We start from the raw sequence: 20,186 nt of genomic DNA, 5'->3' as shown, positions 1-20,186 counted from the left end.
CCGTCAAAGTCAGATACTGGAGGCAGGGTGGTAAATAAGTAACCTTGATTCCTCTATAAACTAAGTCCTGGACAAAATACCTCACATACCTCATTTTGTTTCCCGGTATGCAGTCCAAGCAATCCCAGTATTTCATTCATGGACACTCGAGTGGGAACCACTGAAGTGGATCATCCTAAAAGGTTGCCTCCAGTTCTGAAAGCCCTAGAAACACTGAAACAAAGTGCTGGCCAGAAAACATTTTATTATGGCCAAGAGGACTCATTCTCACAGAACTCCAACTCAAGGAGAGTCAGTCTCTCTTTCTCTCTCCCCTCCCCCCCTCACGCGCGCACGCGCCCACACACACACACACACACACACACACACACACACAGAACCAAGGAGCTCAAGCAAGTTAGGGAGATGGCTACCAATAGCTAATCAGGGCTAGAGCAAGCAATCATATCCAGGCCTGACCCAAAACCTGTGCTTGAGACTGCCCTACATTCTCACCCCAGTATTCCCAAGGTTAAAGATAAAGGAAACCTTCTTGTGTAACCATTAAATAAAATGAGCAGCCATCCCTGTCCAGTCAGGCTGAGGCAAGGAGGCTGGAATTTCAAGCTCTTGATTCAACCACAGTATGAACTAGCAGCCTTCGTGTCCAGGGGGCCCTGCTTCCTGCTCACTCTCCTGCACAAACCAGACACACACCCCTTCACGGGGGAAAGAGCCCAAGCCCACTGCCATATCATGAGGGCAGGGGAAACACGTACACTCTCTGGAGAACGTGCACATGGTTCTGGCTGGCTGCTGCTCTCCCCCACCCTCCAAAACCCTGGCGAGAATGGCTTTCCTAAATCCTTACCTCCCAGGCTGCTCCCATCTGTTGCCTAGTCCTTGCCAGCCCCTTCCAGGCTCTGCTCCGATAAACAGAGACAGGGACAGTTTGCAGCTAAGTGGTTCTGGGGGAGAGAACAGCTTCCAGCACTCATGCAGACAGTGGGGTGATAAGGGTTTGAGTGAAGCTGCTGAGAAGAGCTGGGCCAGACCTAGAACCCATTCCTTAATAGGAACAAGAAGCCTGACCTGGGTTCTTGCCAGGGCTGGGGCAGGGAAGCCCAGGACTTCCCCCATAGACCTAGAGGCTGGCACAGAGAGAGAACATGTGTCTTTGACTTTGCCTTCTAATCTCTAAGTCATAGAACAAACTACTGGCTAAATTCAAGGAAATTTGGTTCACAGTCATTAATATTAGTACTTCATGTTTGAAATGAAAAGGGAAAAGAACATATGATGAATGTGCTCACCTACACATCCCCACAGGCAACATTATACATGAAAGTGTCTGGCAGGACATGTTCTGGTCCCCAAGTGATTACCCATACCCCAAAGCCTGGTATGGCTGACTTCCTCAAGTGGCATTTGTCATTTAAGATAAAATTAATCACTAAGTTCATTCTTCAAATAAACATGTACAGAACTTTCAGAAAAGGAGGAAGAAGAAAATGCGCAAATGATGGCAGGGAATTAACCCTCCCAGAGGCCATCTTGACCCTGCTTTTTGTAAAACTGACAACAGTTTTAGATGTTCAATGTAAAAGATTATGTAGTTATAAAACAAGGCTGGTAGATGTTTGAGGGCAGAAATGTCCCAGATCCATTTTCATTTTTGAAGGTCAGCCTGGCATCTGCAGTCAAACAGCCCAGAGTTAAATTCTGATTATGCTACCTACTAGCTGTGTGACCTTGGGCAGTTACTTGACCTCTCTGTTTCCTCATTTGTAAAATGGGGATGAAATTACCTACCACACCAGTTGTCTATCACTCAATGGGCATTCCATAGTTCTCCTTCAAGGATTCTGATTCCTCCAACACTAAGCACATTTCATTGCCCCTTTCATAAATCTGCTCTCTCTAGGAACTTGTCTATGCACTGCCTTAAACATCACCTCCAAAAGGAGGATCACAGGTTGACTGAGGATCACAAGTTGACTCAGTTAACTGCAGATATTAGCTTCTAACAAGCTTTGTGGGGTCCCTCTTCTCAGGCCCCCTATTTAAAACGGATCAACTTCACAGGCACCTGGGTGTATTACCTCAAACTGCTGCCCCTTCCTGCTCTGCACATCCAACCAAGGAGCAGAGTCCTGTGGACCCACCTCCATAATGTGATTTGTACCTCTGCCATCACCTCTCCTCTATTCTGCTCAGGCTCTGCCACCAGCCACTGTGATAGCCTGCCACCTTATTTCTCACCATGCTCCCAAATATGCCCTCTTCCTCAAGTACCCAGTCTTCAGCCCCCTGTACAAACACACATTCCCTGCTTATGTTCTTCCCCTGGTGTGGTCAGACCACCACCAACAGGCTGCTGCTCCCTCAAAGGGTAACCTTAACTGTGTTGTCTTCTAAAATTCCTTAGGGCACTTGTGTGGCTCAGTTGGTTACGCATCCGCCTCTTGATTTCGGCTCCGGTTCATGGGCTCGAGCCCTGTATTGGGCTCCACGCTGACAGTGTGGAGCCTCCTTGGGATATTCATTCTCTCTCTCTCTCTCTCTCTCTCTCTCTCTCTCTCTCTCCCTGTCTCTCTCAAAATAAATAAACCTCAATAAAATAAAATAAAAAACTCCTCTCTTCTCCATTCCCAGAGCTGGAGCTCAGGGCTTCAGGGCCTCTCCCCCTTTTCTACAAGATGACCTACCCAGTGATATGTCCCAACCTAAACACCAGCCTCAGTCCTCCAGTTTTCCAACTCACACACCCTTCTGGTCCCAGCCAGGGTACTTCATAACTATCTGTGCTTCCCTTCAAATCATCTCCAGCCAACAGCCGCCACCCCAACACCATCCACGCTTTAACATGCAAACACAGCAAACACACTTCTCTTCCAGAAAATCTCAGCTTCTCTCTGCCATCTGCAGAGTGCCTTCCTTTTGCTAGGCCTTGCTGGAGAGCTTCTACTCCTTCCAAATTAGCTCAAGTGTCACCTCCTGGCTGAAGCACCCACCTCCCAAGAGTTAGGGCATCCTCTCCTGATCAGTTGGCCTACACCTGGGCATATTGCATGATCAAAGTCTTCACACTCTGCCACCATTACCCCAGCACGTGGCACCTGAAAGTCATTCCGCATTTGCTGAATGGACAGATATTTTGGTCATCTGGCCAAGTTCACTGAGTAGAAACTGCACTAGACACATATACCTCTCCTCCAAAGAGAGGACACTGGGAAATCATGTATGAGCACGCTGGTAAATGACACACACATATTTATATAAATCTGTCTCTCTTTTTAAATCACTGAAGTACAACAGAAAAAAATTTAAAGGATCTTTCTAGAATTGAGAGAGATGAATTTCAGAAGTAGTGAGCCCATATTAAACCTGAGAGCTCAGGATAAGATCTGAAGAAGTAAACAGGGGTGGACACTATAGCCCAGCCCCCCATCTCCCACAGTCAGCCCCAGACCCACCAAAGGCAACATACTTGTGGGTGTGCTTCGGGCACATCCTGTGCATGGGAATGCACACGCACGGGACTCAGTAGTGCTTCCAGGTGAGGGCTCCATCCCTCCTCCTGCAGCAGACCCTTCCTCTGTCCTATCCCAAAACAGAGGAGCCTCCACACCCCCTTCCTGGTGGGGAGCGGGCAAGTGGGGGAAGAACTGTTACCACCATCCAGGCCGTGATGGTGAGGCACAGGGTGAACCCTAAAGGAAGGCAGGCCCTTAGTACAGACTTACAATTTGAGGGCACCCACTTCCCTAAGGCAGGAAATCATTTTAGAAAAGAAACACTGAAGTGCAGGTAGTCACTTCCTGTGGAGCTTCACGTGTCTTGAAAGCCCTTGTTAAGAGCTGGACGTGGCTATGGCTTGGTAAGTACTTCCACTGGCAGCTGCAGGATCCTCGCACAAACAGTGTTATCTGGCATGCTCTCAATGGGCCGCCGAGACTTCTCTGACTCATCCTTCTGCTTCGTTGGGTTACACGGGATATGTTTCAGTCTGGGTCCAACCAGGAGGCAGAGACCACACAATAATTTAAGCACAAGTTTAAGAATATAGTAAGTGAGTAACTACAGGACGGAACAGAACTCCACAGAGTAGTCTCTGGCAAATGAAAAGTACCAGGAAAAGGACAAACGTGGAAGACAGCTTCAGAGCTTATTTGAGAAGGTATGGATGGCGGAAAAGTTCCCAGGTTCCCGGGCCAGAGATGGTTGAGTCACCAGGAGAGCAGGAACAACCCTCTGGGGTGCAGGCACAAAGCCTGGAACACGTGGTGTCCCCATCAGGAGGATGAGAGAAAACAAACCTTTGAGACTGCTGGTGGGCATTCAGAGAGAACGAGGGTGGAGAGGGGGTCACCACACACAGGGAGTCCAGGATGTTGCTGGAACAAGGAAGTAGGGAGACCCCCTTCCGTGGCAGGTTAGCATGTCAATGAACGGCTTAGACAGGAGCAGCTCCTGGCTGCAGCCTGGGACAAAGACCGGGTGGCCAGTTCACTAGATGACCATGACCATGGGCTCCAGTATGAATATACATGGGGCTAATGAGAGGGGCCAGGGAAGCAGTGGCCTGGGGTGGGCCCAGGCTCCCCTTCCTGCCACTGTTGCCAGAGCTGGAAAAAGCCATGCCCTGTAGGTACCCAGGAGTGCAAGAAAACCAGCAGGTTCTGTAGGGGAGTCTGGTTCTAGACACTGGGATCCAGGAAGGAGAATCCTACTCTTCTGCAACGCCCTCTTCAGAGCCTCAATTTATACAAGGCAAAGGAAAAATATTTAAAGGCCCTGATCCATTTTCACATATCAGACAACAAACAAAAACTGGCACAAGTTCTAGATCCCTAGATCACCAACCCAAATTCATCTCCAACTACAGTACTTTTATTGGAGTCTGAAGTTGGGAGCAAAGGTTTGTTATAAAACATGGGCCCTGTACAGTAAACTGGTAGATAGGCAACAAATACATGACAGTCCATTAGCTGATAGCAGAGGCCAAAGCAGGAACTGAGTGGGGCCAGTTTGTGGGCTCTGAGGCCACACTGGGAAGAGGAAGTAGGTGCTGGTGGGCCCAGGGCCTCTCTGCTGGAAGAGGATGACTCATGCCTACGCCTAACTTAACAAGTGCTGCTGCTGGAGAGACTGTAGGAATGTGTTTTCTTTCACAGCCCCGCTATTTACAAAAAAAAAGAAGAAAAGAAAACTGGCGAAATCACAGGAATATGAAAAAAGGAAAAATGAAGAACTCGAATTGGATGTGCACATTGATGACAAATACAGTTGACTTTTGCATTCATGGCAAATTAATTTCTGTAAAGCAGGTTGAGTTCACAGGGGAAAGAGCACAATCTGAGTAGTCTGTCTTCTATCGGTGGATCTCTCATACAGCTTTGTGGGAACATGGGTATTTGTTCTGGCTTATCAATCACTACCAAGGAGTTGTTCATGATTTTCCACATAATCGAAAAAAACCCTGATGAACAACCTCATAAATGCAAGTTTTTTGTCTTAGGATTTCCTTTGGAAAAACTACAGAGAGAACGCAATTTTTTTTTTTAAGTTTGCTTATTTATTTATTTAGAGCAGAGGAGGGACAGAGAGAGAGGGAGACAGAGGATCAATCCCAAGCAGGTTCTGCACTGTTAAGCAAAGAACCCAGGATGTGGGGCCCAAACTCACAAACCATGAGATCATGACCTGAGCTGAAACCAAGAGCCGGACCCTTAACTGACTGAGCCACCCAGGTGCCCCAAGAGAACACAAATGTTTAAAATAATTTAGAAACCAATCAAATTGTTCTCCTCTTCTCCCCATCCATCTCCCCCACCAAAAAGAAAGGTCAGAAGTGGTTTATCTTCACTGGACACTTAAGAGCATGGAGCCAGCCACACTGATGTGGTCCATTGATAGTGGACGCTGTCCTTTTTAGTCTTTACAAAAAATGGACATCTCCTTGTTTTAATTTACACTTTAATATGCTTCCGTCCTGGTTTTCCTACTCCTCATGCCCTTTCTCCTTTTCCTATGTCAGTGATTCTCCTCTCACTTAATCTTCTACAAGCTCAAAAATGTGAAGCAATTAGTCTGAGGTCATGGAGCTAATCCCAGTGGAGCCAACATTTGGACCCTGGAGCCTGACCCTAAGACTAAGCTCTTATTCTTTCTACCACACAACACTGATGCTCAAGATGTCAAGAATCCCTAGATAAGCTTGGACTTAAAAAAAAATAACTTAGGAATGAAAATCTTAATCAGCATGAGAAAGCAGCATTGTAGACAAAATCGCCTGTTGGGAACCGTTCACTGGTTTGAGGTGCCAAAAGTCCTGGTCTGGTAGCGTAAGCACCTTCCTTGATAGGGGTGAGGTCCCTGCAGATGTGTGTGAGGAATTTACCCACGCTATAGAATGAGAGACTGGCAGGGGCTGAAACTGGTCTAATCACATACTCTCCAGGCAAACTCTTTTGTGAGAGCTGTTTACAGAGAAAATGTGACCTTTTTCTTCCCTTCCCCTCTAGCACCACCGCCTGAAGCGAGGGATCCCAGCACGGCCCTCCATCCTGCTACAGGTTAGTGCACAGAACTAATCTGGCCCAGAACTCCACTCCCCCAGCTCTGAGAGGAAAGGACACCAGCCCTCACCAGAAGAGATGATCAAAGAGCAAACGTTGACCACAAAACTGTACCACTCAGCCTTTCACTGGGTTTCTCCTTCACAAGCACACACATTCCACACAGAGATCATATACCAATTTCGTTATCAGAAAGAAGCCGTTAAAACTTTCCTTTCCAGGGCCTTATAGCTCATCTACTCGTATCAACTCATTTACAGAAGAGGAAATGAAGGCATCAGAAGGATGTCTTGTCCGACATCCCCACAGGAACAATCAGGGCAGTGAGTCCAGCAGTGAGAATTACTGTCAGGGACAAAGTCTTTTTCTCATAGTCTACAGCTTCAGTACTAGGACTTCAACATAAAAAACAAAAAGGCCAAAAGGCCAAATGCCCCAGCACTGCCCGGAGTGGTACCATCCCTGATCTCCTCCCGTTGGGTATGTTTGTGGTACTTCCCCTTTGCTGCTGGAACCCCTAACACACATATTTATCTGACTTCCCCACACCTCCTTGCTAACAAGTCTGACACACCCACAGGATGTGGGAGCCTCAAGGACAAGGGCTGGGCCATATTAATTTCTGTATCTCTCATGTCTGCCACTCAGACAATATATTGCTATTTTGTCAATGAATCTGAGGAAAAGAAGGACATAAAAGGGGAGGTGCAGTAAAGAAACAAGGACTAACTGTAATTTTTTATTTTTTTGGTCCTTATGATCAAGAATCAACATCACTCTAAACAAGTCATGGTTGAATAATTTTCATACACAGGCCCTACATCTCCAACACCCCCACCCTCACCCCCAGAGCACCCTACCTGGCCCCCCGGCTATCTGTCAGTCCAGGTCAGTCCTCTTCCTAAGGGTCCCAAGCCTTTTCCAAGTCCAGTGCTTTCCTCCTCAATGCCTTACCCCTCACTCATCAGAAGCAGTACATCACCTAAAAACATCTCAGGAAACAGTCTAATCTGATTAAATAAATCTATAAACAAACAGAGGCCCAAGGGTTGAAAGACAATTACAAATTAATAAAAATGCACAGGCATAAATTACAGTATTGGACTAGAAACAGAATCCCATTATATAAACGAAGGTATCAAACTGACCTTATATAAATGCTTCTGGAAGTAAGTAGGCCATCTGCCATGGCTTGGCAATTTTGATGAACAGAGATGGGGAGGGGAGGAGGTAATTTGGTGCCTGCTATGTGGACTCCTCGTGTCTACAGACACTTAAAACGAAAAGCTGATGAAATCAATAAGAAAGGATATTTTCATGTAAGTATTGGAGAAGAGATTACTGGCATTTTACATAGTAAAATACAGGAAATTTTCACTTAAAGACTAACTTAACAAAATTAAAAGTTGACTCTCCTCAGAGTTTTAAAATTAACTTTCAAAATTACATCATTGCCCACCACTTAATTCCATGGGTTGTGATAACTGACCACAAACAGAAGTAGGAATTTTTTATTTTAAAACAATCACTTTAATGTTAAGCACCGGGACAGCCAAATCCAATGTGGCATAGAGACTGACCTACGTCACTCCCAACAAACTCGACAAACTTTCAGATCAACCACTGCCCTTCCCGATTTTATTAAATTATATTTGGCAATTCTTGTCCCCACAAAATGCAGAATTTCAGAGCATGTCCATCAATTTCCTGCAACATAAAAGTTTACATCTGTCTTCCTTCCAAAATAAATAGATAACCTCCCCAAGACAAGAAAACGTTATTTGAACATGCTGCAAACTGAGACTGTGTATATCATATGAGACTTCTTTTGTAACTTTAATATTTAACACCAATGACATGCATTGTGTTTGTTTTAAGTAATTGAAAAGTTGCCTTGGGAAGTCTCGATTTCTTGGCTGCTAGGATGAGGGTTTCCAGTGCCACGTTTTCGTAAAGAAAATCTGCCCTTCATTACAATGAAGGTGACACCAAGGGGCATGAGTTACTGTGCCTCCAGGACTCTAAAAACATGCATAAAAACCACAGAAAGTTGTACAGAATTGGCATGGACAGAGATTTAAATGACGGTGTATTAAAATAGAAAAAGTCAACAGATCTAATATCTTGGAGGGGAGAGAGGAGACAAGAAAGGAAGGAATGGGCTGGAAGTACCAGACGCTCCTTTTAACGACAAACTGACAACTGCATACCAGCCCTTACCCATTCACTGTCCACGTGCCAGGAAGCATGCCAAGGGCCCAAGTGGATACTCAGTCCTGTGAAACGGTCACTGAGGTATCCTCACTTTACAGATAAGTCAATCACTTCCAAAAACTGGCCTGAGGTTCCCAAGATGGTGAGTGAAGGGAGGGAGAGTGGCAGAAACTGGGAACCCAGATGGGTTCCCAGCCCATAAGTTCATCCCAGTTGCCGCTAAACTTGAAGACAAGCATGGCACTGTGTGGTTGGCATGGGCAGGGTAGAGGGAGGTAGGCATCCCCATCAACATTAAGCACTCTCACAAAGACCATTCTAGATCGAAGCATGTCACCCTCAAAGTCCCCTCCCAGAGAACTCCTGGGCACCTGCACCCTTGTGCAACAACTGAACAACTCCTGTCCTTCCTACCCACACCTTTGCTCATGCTAGCTTCCCCCAGCCTGAAATGTTCATTCTTCTGTTTCTCAATCCTACCCTCATCCTTGAAGGCCGTGGTTCAAATTCCACCACCTCCTCCATGAGGACATCCTCTATTCCCTCAGTGCACACTGTATTTAATCTTACCTTCTGGCACTCGGGATCCCCCCCAAAACTGGAGGGAGGCTCTCAAAAAGAGTACCAGGTGGGAATGCAAGCTGATGCAGCTACTCTGGAAAACAGTATGGAGGTTCCTCAAAAAACTAAAAAGAGAACTACCCTACAACCCAGCAATTGCACTACTAGGTATTTATCCAAGGGACACAGGTGTGCTGTTTCAAAGGGGTACATGCACCCCAATGTTTATAGCAGCACGATCAACAATAGCCAAAGTATGGAAAAAGCCCAAATGCCCATCGATGGATGAATGGATAAAGAAGATGTGGTATATATATATATACACAAAGGAGTATTACTCAGCAATCAAAAGAATGAAATCTTGCCATTTGCAACCACGTGGATGGAACTGGAGGGTATTATGCTAAGCGAAATCAGTCAGTCAGAGAAAGACAAATATCATATGACTTCACTCATATGAGGACTTTAAGAGAAAAACAGATGAACATAAGGGAAAGGAAACAAAAATAATATAAAAACAGGGAGGGGGACAAAACATAAGAGACTCTTAAATATAGAAAACAGAGGGTTACTGGAGGGGTTGTGGGAGGGGGGATGGGCTAAATGGGTAAGGGGCACTAAGGAATATATTCCTGAAATCATTGTTACACTATATGCTAACTAATTTGGATGTAAATTTTTTAAAAATTAAAAAAAAGAAAAAGAGTACCAGGAACTAGTTACCTAGAACCCACTCCTCAACCCCAGTAGTGTTTCCCAGCCCAAACGGTAAGGGGAGCCAAGACCCCACTCTCCTCAACCCTGAGGGAGGCAGGACCAAGGCGCCCACCACACTTGTGCTATAGCTGTGAGGAGAAAGCAAACCGACCACACAGAGTGAATGCCAGGTGCTGCTCCTCACACACACACACACGGAATGTCCAATTAAACCAGGCTCCCCTGGGATGCCACCTCTTCTCCAGAGTCAGGGACCATCCTCATCCCAGTAGACAACCTTTCTAGTGACAAGTGACCCTAGGGTGGCAACTTCAGAACAGGGTACCAAACAAGCAAAATACACCCCCCCCCCAGTTCCCTTCCCCTAGCTTCCTTTCCCTTTCCTGCCTCTTCTCCTTTCCTCTAATGTTAAATCTCAAGAAAGTTACTAAGAGGAGCCTGAGGATTGTTTTTAAGTTGCTTTTTCAGATATCAAAATAAGTCATACGGATTTAAAATACCTATCATCAAAACTGATACTTTGGCCTTTTATCCAAATGTTCTATTAAAAGGGGGGCTGTTCAACCAAAACTCAGGTCGACATATTTAAAGAGACGAAATGGTAACACTTCTTTCTTTGGCCACCTGCCAGGAAAAATTTATGTTGCCAAAATAAAAGAGAACATGTTTGCTCAATATAAGAGCACAGAACAGAACAGCTTAGAAACTGGGCCTCTTTGACCAAGCGGTTTAAATCATCTAATTTTAAGTATATCTGTGAATGTCACCTTCACATGTCCCAGGCTGTCATCTACTTGGAAATATCAGGACCACAGCAATCCACGTCCACCCTCTGCCCACTTCTCGCTCCTCACGGGGCAAAACATGGGGGAGCCCCATGTTTCGACATGGGGGTCGAAACACTGTCATGGTTTCTACTTGTCCAACTGAGGAGCTGGAGGTGTCACAGGCCTTGCCCTCCCGCTCTGGGTGCTGCCCACACAGCCTCCCACTCATGCGTGGGGCAGGGACGAAAAAAGAAATGTCATGCTGAAACCAGTGACAGCCACCTGAGGCTTCATTATATCACTCTCTGTATCTGTACTAGTTTGAAAATCTCCATTATAAAGAGCTTTTTTTTTTAAAGCCTCCATCAGAACCTTAAGGAAAAAAATTCAAAAGAGAAACAGTTAAAAATAGGAGTATTCATGAGAGATATTTTAAGTTCATTTGAAGAAAATAATTCCTTATGTGGTGATGGGAAGAAAAATAAAATAGCTACATCTCATTTACTATAAAGAATAAATGTTACATAAGTTCCTTATAAATAAGCGTCAAATTCAGCCATAAAATAAATGCAAAATACATTTCTTTAGTTCCAAATGTTAAATATTTAGAAAAGATGGTATTTGTAACAAACCCAATTTGACCCTTTCAGTGCTAAAACAAATTTGATTCTAAAAACGTCACTAGGCCTCCCAACAAACAATCTAGAGCCAGACTTGAAGGTTGTTTTGTTTGTTTGTTTGTTTGTTTGTTTTAAAACCACTATTGTGTTACTCTCTGATCAGGACTCAAAAGCAGTAGTTCAGAGAAGCTCTTGGATGTTAAGTGCTTTTCAAAGAAAATAAACACCAACAGAACTCTGAAGCACAAATTAAAAGCCTTATCAAGTTTATGGTACATAGAAATAACCTTACTGGAGTGTTAACACTTTCATATTCATGATGGCATTGGATTTTAACAATCAACATGTAAGATTGGCTGTGCAGGTTTTTTTCTATTTTGCACGGGTGGGGGAGGAAACAGAAGCTAAGTTGGGTTGCCATGGTTACAAAGAGGTGTGTGTGTGTGTGTGTGTGTGTGGTGTGTGTGTGTGTGTGTGTGTGTGTGTGTGTGTGTGTGTGGTGTGTGTGGTGTGTGTGTGTGTGTGTGTGTGTGTGTGTGTGTGTGTGTGTGTGGTTTTTTGGTTTTTGTTTTCCCCTGAAGTCAGCCCTGGGACCAAAATCTACTTCAAGTTCTCCACAAGGACCACTCTCCCCCTGACAGTAAGTCACTCCCCAGCCCTCCTAAGATTACCATCCCCTGTGACAGCCCTTGCTGCTCCCCTGGGGTCCCGTGTATCAATGGTGGATCTCCACTTTCTCCTTCACCTTCAAACTCTCCCTCCCAGTGGCTCCAGGTGCAAGCTTCTCCTTCCCTTCTCTGCCAATATTCTGAAAAGGTTCTGCTCCTGGTCATGCCCTTTTATATGCCCGGACCTTTCCAATTCCCTTCATCCTCTAGAATCTTCAGTCCTCAGCCTCTCCTGGCTTCCCAGAGCACCTAACACTGCTGACCACCACCCTTGCTTCCCCCTCCCCCCAACCTCAAATTCAAGACCACCCAACCTGGATTCTCTTCCTGGTTCTCTTGCATCTTGGCAGCTTTGCTCCTGGCCCCATGCCCCAAAACTGGTGCTCTCCACAGTTCTGGGCTTAAGCCTATATTGCTGGGTCTTCCCTCACTCCTGTCCCCTGGACCCTCTGAGACACCGCTAGAGCCTCCAATATCCTAAATGTTAAAAAGCTCCCCCATGTACCTATATCTGTAGCTCACCCCCTTCACACTTCCCTATACTGGTTTTATCTCTCATTCTCTTTCAAATATATCACATATTCACACTTTAATCCTGTACTATCCCTGGCCTGGTTTGGGCCCTCAGATTTCCCCCAGAAAGACTGATGAAGTGACCGAATCCAACAAGTAGCAAGCACGTGTTTTAACTGAGTAGTATTTAAAACAGACAAATAATGGGGTGCCCAAATGGCTCAGCTGGTTGAGCGTCCGACTTTGGCTCAGGTCATAATCTTGCAGGTCATGAGTTCAAGCCCCACATCGGGCTCACTGACATCAGTGCAGAGCCCACTTCAGATTCTCTGTCCCTCTATCTCCGCCCCTCCTCTGCTTATGCTCTCTCTCTCAAAAATAAATAAAAACATTTTTAAAAAATTAATTAATGAACAGACAGCCAAGAATAAAGTTATGTGGTCAATTACCATAAGGTTGATAGGAACTTACACAAATATAAAGGACAGTACAGATAGGATAAGGACAGTCAGACAAAACCTCTCTTCTCAGCGAGAAGGTAGCAGGAGTGGGGCATGATAATTCCAGAAAGAGAGAACAGCCAGTGCAAATACCAGAGGCAGGATAGCACAGAGGCCAGTGTCACTGCAGTAAACTGAACCAACAGCCTGGTAGGTAACAGAAGAACTTTGGCTTTATTCTGAGGGGCAGTAGGAGCTACTGTGTCAAGAAGCATATAAAGTACTTTCAATTGTAAAGATTCCTCCACCTTCTTTCAGAGAATACACTGTTGTAGGGCAACTGGAAAAAAGGTTCCCCATCAGGAGGCTGTAAAATGACCCAGGCCCATAATCACACCTGCCTTGCATCCATCTCATCTTCCTACATGCAAGCTTGACCCTGAGATGTCACCACATCCTCTCCACAAGAACTTTCCATGGCTCCCATGACCTCCATTAGCTATCAAGTGCCACTTCTTTGCATGGTCACTGAGCTTGCACCGTGTCCTATTACCCTTTCCTAAACACCCGGACCTCTAAACCCATGAAATCACCTGCTGTTTCCCTGACACACTACCACAGGCCTGAAATACCTTTGCTCTCCTTTCTCTGCCCTCTGAAAAGTTATTAACTCATCGGTGAAGGCTAAGTTCAAATACCACTTCCTCAGGAAGACTTTCTGGGCTACCTCCAAAACTGCACATTGCTTGCACCTCTACAAGAGCATTCTTTCATGGGTTCCAGGTTAGAGGTGTCACAGACGGCTAACTCGAGGGCAAGAACTGTGCCTGGACCATCTAGGAATACACATGGGGCCAAGCACAGTGCTAGGCACACACTAAGTGCTCAGTTAATGCATGCTGATCAAGTGAATAAAATGCTCATCTGATTACACATCATCTTGAGGTCTTAGGGGGAGGGGGTCCCAAGGACAGATTTTGGCTCTCAGCTGCTGTAATGTGGAGGACAGGGGACCTGATGGGAGTGTTGGGGGACTGCATGCCTAGCACTCCTGACAATGGTATGGCCACAAGTAGGGGCCAGGCTGGGTATGGATTTGAACTCAAGCCTTCAAAGCCTCCTGCCCTCTCAGTCAGGTCTAGGCAGGCCACACAATCTGTTTTAAATTTGCGTAAAGTATCAGCAATGTGTTTTTCATAAGCCCCGTCCAGAAGTGTACAGATACAAGAAAAGAACCTAGAAGAATCCAAACCAAGTTAACAGTCGTTACAGTGTTAAGAGATGGTGGCATTAATTTTATTTGCCTTTACCTGACCTTGATTTTTCTCCCTAAATAAACATCATAAGGAAAAAGTCTTTTAGAAAGAATGCCAGAGCACCACCCAAGTTACATTTAAAGTATGTCTCCAAAAATAGAAAGTATCCAAAAAGCCCACCAAAACACTGAGAACAGGAGACCACTGAATATATAATGCCACTTACCAGGAAGATTATAGAAGCTGAAAATGTTTTGAACGGTTTGTCTGAGCACGCGATCATCTGAGCATAACAACTGGTCCTGTGCTTTCACTTCTGAAACAATTATTTCACAAAATATAAAGCAGTAAACATTGTTCTGGATATCCCGGCCACTTACTCTTGCCTCTTATCTAAACTCTTCCATAGACTTCATAATCAAGTGTAAACTGTCTTCCTTGCACCACAGCTCATTCCACGCAGGTGATCGCAAGTGACTGATCAGCTCTACATTTCAATGACTGTCATTTCATGACTTACAGAGGAAATGTCAATTAAAAATAATAGGAGATCAATTACTAAGACATAATACATCTTATTTAAGCTGAAAGCTACATCAACAAAATATTAAATCAACAAAGACTTGGCTTCTAACTTCCAGTAAAAGATCAACATAACTTTTATAATGAAACGGCATATTAAAACAAGAAAGATATAGTTGCTTTAGTTATCATCCTTGAAAGAAATAAAAGGGCGACAAGGAAAGTGTATGTCAAACACAGTGCTAGATACTGTAAGTATATGATCACATGAATCTTCTTAGTAAATCTGAGAGCTTTATCTTCCCCCTTTCACAAATGAAGAAACACAGAGAGAGGTTAAGTAACTTAGTTACAGGAATCACAGTCACACAGTGGCAGAAATGCAACTCAAAACCAGGTCTGTTTCATAAAAGACTCGACACTGTATGACTCTGTAATTCCACTTATATTAAGTTCGAGAACAGGCAAAATCAATCTCTATGAAAGGAGTCACATCTAAGACGATGTGAAAGTTAGAATAACGGTTCCCTCTAGCGGGTGGATACAGACTAGAAAGGGGCACAGGCACCTTCTGGGGCACTGAAAATGTTTACTTCTTGAGCGAGGTGGTGGACACACATTCAGGAACTGTACATAGTATTAGGGCACTTTACACTTTACTGTATGCTATCTCTCAAGTTAAAACAATTTTTAAAAATCCTCATCTGACTCTAAGTTCATACTCTTAACCACTAAACCACCACAGAGCCACTGACAGTCCCGGCCACACTCTAGAATTGATTTCCTCAGATAATCTTTTTTTTTTTTTTTTTTTTTTAATATTCTGGTGAGCAATGTACAGCCTAATCACATCAGAGTGAAGACACTGGAACAATAAACCTGCTTTTAAATGCCACAGAATGAAAAGTAGAAAGTATCGATTTCCTGGCTACTAGGAATTTCCCCTCTGTAGCCACATCAGAATACAATGTTCACAGATGCACAGAAAATTTGTAACCAAGGTATCTATGGAAATACCTAAAGCTAAAATTACACAAAATATTTCAAGACATGTTATAACTTTATCAATAATGCTAACCTTCAAAAGAAATTTGAATTTTGTTAAAAAAATTATGGAAGGCAGGCCAAAGCTGATGGGCAAAGAACATAAAGCTCACAGTAGGGGCCACACATAATAAGTGCAAAATCTCAGCTTAGTGTTCTAACACACAGAAAACTGGTCCATACAATTAACTTTTTCCAGCAGTAAAGTTACTGTACCACATATGCCCTAATAACAAATTCTCCATTAAGTAAGTACAAGTTCTTCCCACTGAAGTTCTGTTCAGACTAGCAAAGCCTCATCACCGCTAGGTGATGATGAAATCATTACATCAATTCTCTCAAAGTCTTATACCACACACAGATACATCTTATTCAAACAGTAATTGCCTCTCCAGAGAGAGGAATTTATTCATCCTATAATTTGGAGGTATCTTTGGCAAGCACCTAGTAACAGTTATCCCACCTGAGCGGGGAGTGGGGTGGGGGCAGGAGACAGCTGTATCTTACACACCTGTTGGGTATATGTGCTGTGGTCTTACTGGGTACTTTCAATTGTGTCAGCCAGGAAACCTAACTTTCAAATTGCCACAGCCCAATTTAATTCATATTTTAACGTTCTGTATACACTAAAATTGCCAGGCAATTGACTGAAATGATTTTACTTCTCCCTGATCATTTGCATATAAGACCAAAAGGCCTTTAGGAGAATTTTTCACGACTGGTAACTTATACACCATGAGTGGACATGTTGCAATAGATTATATAACCGAATATTATCCCAGATGCAAGAATCTTAATGTTTATAAAAGTATACATTGGCATTTATTAATTTTTAAACTCTTTAACAAACTGTTCAACAAATGGTCAAAAAAACTAAGTAAAGTTAATATTGTAGCTATTAAGCAAGTTAGAAAGAATTAAAAGCCCTGACCCAGTATGTTAAGAACAGAGTATGCTTCAGCACATTCACAGCACTGGTCAGGATCCTTAAATTATTGTTTAAAAAGAAACAAAACAAAACAAACAAACACAAAAACATTACCAGAAAACATTAAAACTTTTCAAAGTTTCTCTAAGAAACAATGGATTCATCTTTTCTCTTATTCCAGCATCAGCTGAAAAAGCCCCACACGTTTCTATCCACAACATCTTGGCTTTATACCAACAATGCATCATGTAAAGCAGAATGATCCATTTTTTTTACATTCTTATTCATTTCCTAATATAAGTCCTTTTTTCCTAATGTACCTCTAAAAAAAGGCACACATTTGGACAAATTGTATAGTGAAAAATCAACCATGAATTATCAGTTCCATTTTCCTACTTTAGCAAAACTGTAGTATCTTAGAATCAGAAACATCTAAGTTGTGTTTTTTTTAAACAAGGAACTCTTCAAAACTACAAACCATTACTCAGCTATCCATCAGCAACCCCCCAAAAATCATAACTTTTACAAGCATATGTTTATTTTCATCAAAAGATTACTTCATTCCCTGGACTTTAAAAGCTTTATCTCCATCTGCCAAATTTGGCTGATTTCAGTCGGACAAATCTGAATGGTTCCCAGTTACTGTGTCTGGTAAAGGGGAAGTTGATGCCTAGCAGAACTTCTATATTGATTACACAATGACCACCACTTATTAAGTGCTCAACTCCCATAATGCAGAGCCAGGACTTCGGTAAACATTATCCTATCTGTCCTAAAAAACAATCTGGTGGAGCAGGTGTTACCATCCCCAAAACCAGTTATGGAAAATAAGGCTGGGATGATCAAACCTGCCCTAGGTCACTGAACAGTATGTCGCAGAATCGAGACCAGTGAACAGAGAGGGTGGGAACTTGAACTGTTCTGGAGAATTAGGTCTTGCATCATACACATGTCCTCTGCACAAAAACTAAATGAAGAGCAGTGAGCCCCTGCTGTTGGGATATGGCCATAAGGGAAAAGAGTATTTCAAACTGAAAAAGTTTCAACATTGTAATTTCAAACATTAGATCCAAAGATAAAGGCATTGGTAAAGGCTGCGCAGAGCAGAAAGCTTTACTTGTAGAGAGTTCTATAGGGTTCTGCACTTCCCTCGTCTTAAAATCTAATCTAAGAGCACAAGGACTCTAACACTCTCCCAAATTCCACCAGGCTTAATAACCTCTATTCAAACGAAAGAGAAGTGAGAACTAGAGCAGTGGGAAGAAGTGACCGCCCAACCCTGTCTGTCCTCCCACCTGGGTCAGCTGTCAGATCCGCATGGGTGCGACCAGCAGACAGCTGGGCTCCAGAGCCCTTCGACTGGGCTAGGCTCGGGTCTCCCTTACTTCCCAGTCCCAATCCTGACTCCGTTGGCCACCGCCGGAGGCAAAATACACCGGAAGAATTTGTTATAACAAGTAGACACCCATATTCACCAACTGGTTTAGCAATCTGAAATCTACATCAAGGCTCCAACAGGGAGGGGCAGGAGAATATGGTATAATTGTCCTAAACTATCTTTCTACGAAGTTGGGAAGGTTCACGAGGCCATGAGGGTAGAGAAGCAAAGACAAACATACCATCTCTACGTTTTAAGGAGGAGAGGGAGCCTCCTCGCCCTGATTTAAAATGTATTATTTTCAGAGGTAGGCTTCCACGCCGTGACACGTGTGGGGAGATAATGGGTTCTGCGGCTCCCCTGCCCTAAGTGCAAAATACCGTACTCTGGAAATTAAGGTGACTTGGTTTTATTGCCTCCAGAAGAGTCCGCCTGCCGTCCCGGGACAGCCTCCAGGACCCCCGCCCGCGGCCTCAGCGGGGTCCCACCCCGCGCCCCCACTCCCACCCTTCCAACGAGGGGTTTCGCAAGGGCCTGCCTTACACGCTCCCGGCAGCACCCACCCATCCCCCTCCCCAGGTCTCAGGCAAGTAGCCTGGTTAATCATTCAACGCGGGCGGCGTGAAACATTTTTTTAGAGGTCAAAGCGAAAGGTTCTCCCTAAGTTTCACAGAAACCAGCCTTTGGGGACCCGGAGGTGGCAGCGGCAGGCAGATGGGGGCGGGGAGCGGCTGCTGGAGGCTATTTGGCTCACAAAACACCTGATCTCCCCATGCGGCACCCGAGACCAGCGCAATGAGAGGGTGGGGTGAGGGTTGCGAGAGCGAAATCACGCACAGCCCCCTATCCAAACCGCCCGTGGAAGCCAGGTGAGGACGCGGGCCCCAGATGCCGCTTCGCAATGCCTGCATCACCCAGCGCGGGCTCCCCCGGAAGTTGGGGTGCAGCGAGGAGGGGGGAATGTCCCCCGGCCCCGTGGGGGTGGGGGTGGAATAGGGCAAGAGACTCAAAAGACACGCTGCTGCTGGTTTTGTTATCCTCCTCCTCCAGGGTAAGAAAGGTGGAGGAAACGGGGGACGCCTAAATGCGGCGGGAGCCACCCAGGAATGGTTTCCTCCTCTGGGGCGCCGGCACGAAGCCGGAACCGGCGAGGATCTGGATTGGGAGGGAGAGGGGTCAGTGCGGAGCAGTGGGGAGCCGGGAGCAGAGATGGAAAGGAAGCGGAGAGAGCTTGGGGAGGTGGTGGGGGAAGGGAAGGGCGGAGGGCGGGGGGTGGGGGGGGCACACCCGCCCGGCCGTACCTTGTCCGGGAGCAGCTCCTGCTCAGCGGGGCGGGGGCGGGAGATCCCGGCCACATCCACGTCCCGGCCGCTCGGCGCGGCTCAGCCCGGCGACCGCCGCCGCTCACGCTCCATGCGTTGCACCGCGACGGGCGGCCCAGTGGTGTCGGCGGCGGGGAAGTCACCAGCACGGCTCGTCTCCAGCACTTGTTGCCGCCACTGCCACCGCGCCTCTCACTCCCGGCTCCGGCTCCAGGCGCCGCCACCGCCTCTGGGCGCCCCGTCCGGCCCCGCCTTCGCCCCGCCCCACGCGCCAATCAGGCCCGGCACCGCCCCTCACGTCACCGCCCAGCCCGGCCCACCGCCCCGCGCCCCAAGTTTGGGGAAGGCCGTGCGCCAATCTGTCTGCGAGTTGGCGCCCGAGATTCGCTCAGTCTCGTGCTTCTCCTCACTTCCGGGGACCATCTGGGACCCCCAGGTCTACACGTGGGCAGTAAAGGGTTAAGCCGGGGGGAAGGGGACCCCAGGAAGTAGACTCCCTCGGAAAAACACGGCAGTTTGACCGTATCCCCAAACCCGGTCTAGCCTAAATCCCTCCAACTGCAGGTTGCCCCTCTTGCGGGACGTCTGATGTTGGGGGACTAAGCACATGGCCAGGGGAGCACTCCAGTGACCTTAAATGGCCAGAACCAGTTTGTAACTGTGCCTAGACAGGACC

The 20,186-nt window shown here is 45.7% G+C and overlaps 1 protein-coding gene across 8 annotated transcripts in view; it reads right to left on the bottom strand.

Annotated features, from left to right (window-relative positions):
• B3GNT2 (UDP-GlcNAc:betaGal beta-1,3-N-acetylglucosaminyltransferase 2) overlaps window positions 1-19,766 on the bottom strand; it is a 28,180-nt gene extending 8,414 nt beyond the window's left edge. The window contains exons 1-4 of one of the 8 annotated variants that reach the window (XM_045446179.1): window positions 19,490-19,758; window positions 14,543-14,632; window positions 7,709-7,847; window positions 90-213 (exon numbers count right to left, since the gene is read on the bottom strand). The gene's annotated coding sequence lies outside the window, so the exon portion shown is untranslated. Of the gene's footprint in view, window positions 1-89; window positions 214-4,441; window positions 4,456-7,708; window positions 7,848-14,542; window positions 14,633-19,489 lie in introns of those variants that run through there. The other 7 variants (XM_045446177.1, XM_045446178.1, XM_045446180.1 and 4 more) reach the window with 7 other exon arrangements.
• Between the last annotated feature and the right edge of the window lie 420 nt (window positions 19,767-20,186).

Source organism: Leopardus geoffroyi, chromosome A3, assembly GCF_018350155.1.
Source record: "Leopardus geoffroyi isolate Oge1 chromosome A3, O.geoffroyi_Oge1_pat1.0, whole genome shotgun sequence".
In the NCBI taxonomy this organism is placed as follows: Eukaryota; Metazoa; Chordata; class Mammalia; order Carnivora; family Felidae; genus Leopardus; species Leopardus geoffroyi.
Note: the sequence above shows the minus strand (reverse complement) of the source record. Positions and strands in the feature narration are given on the sequence as shown.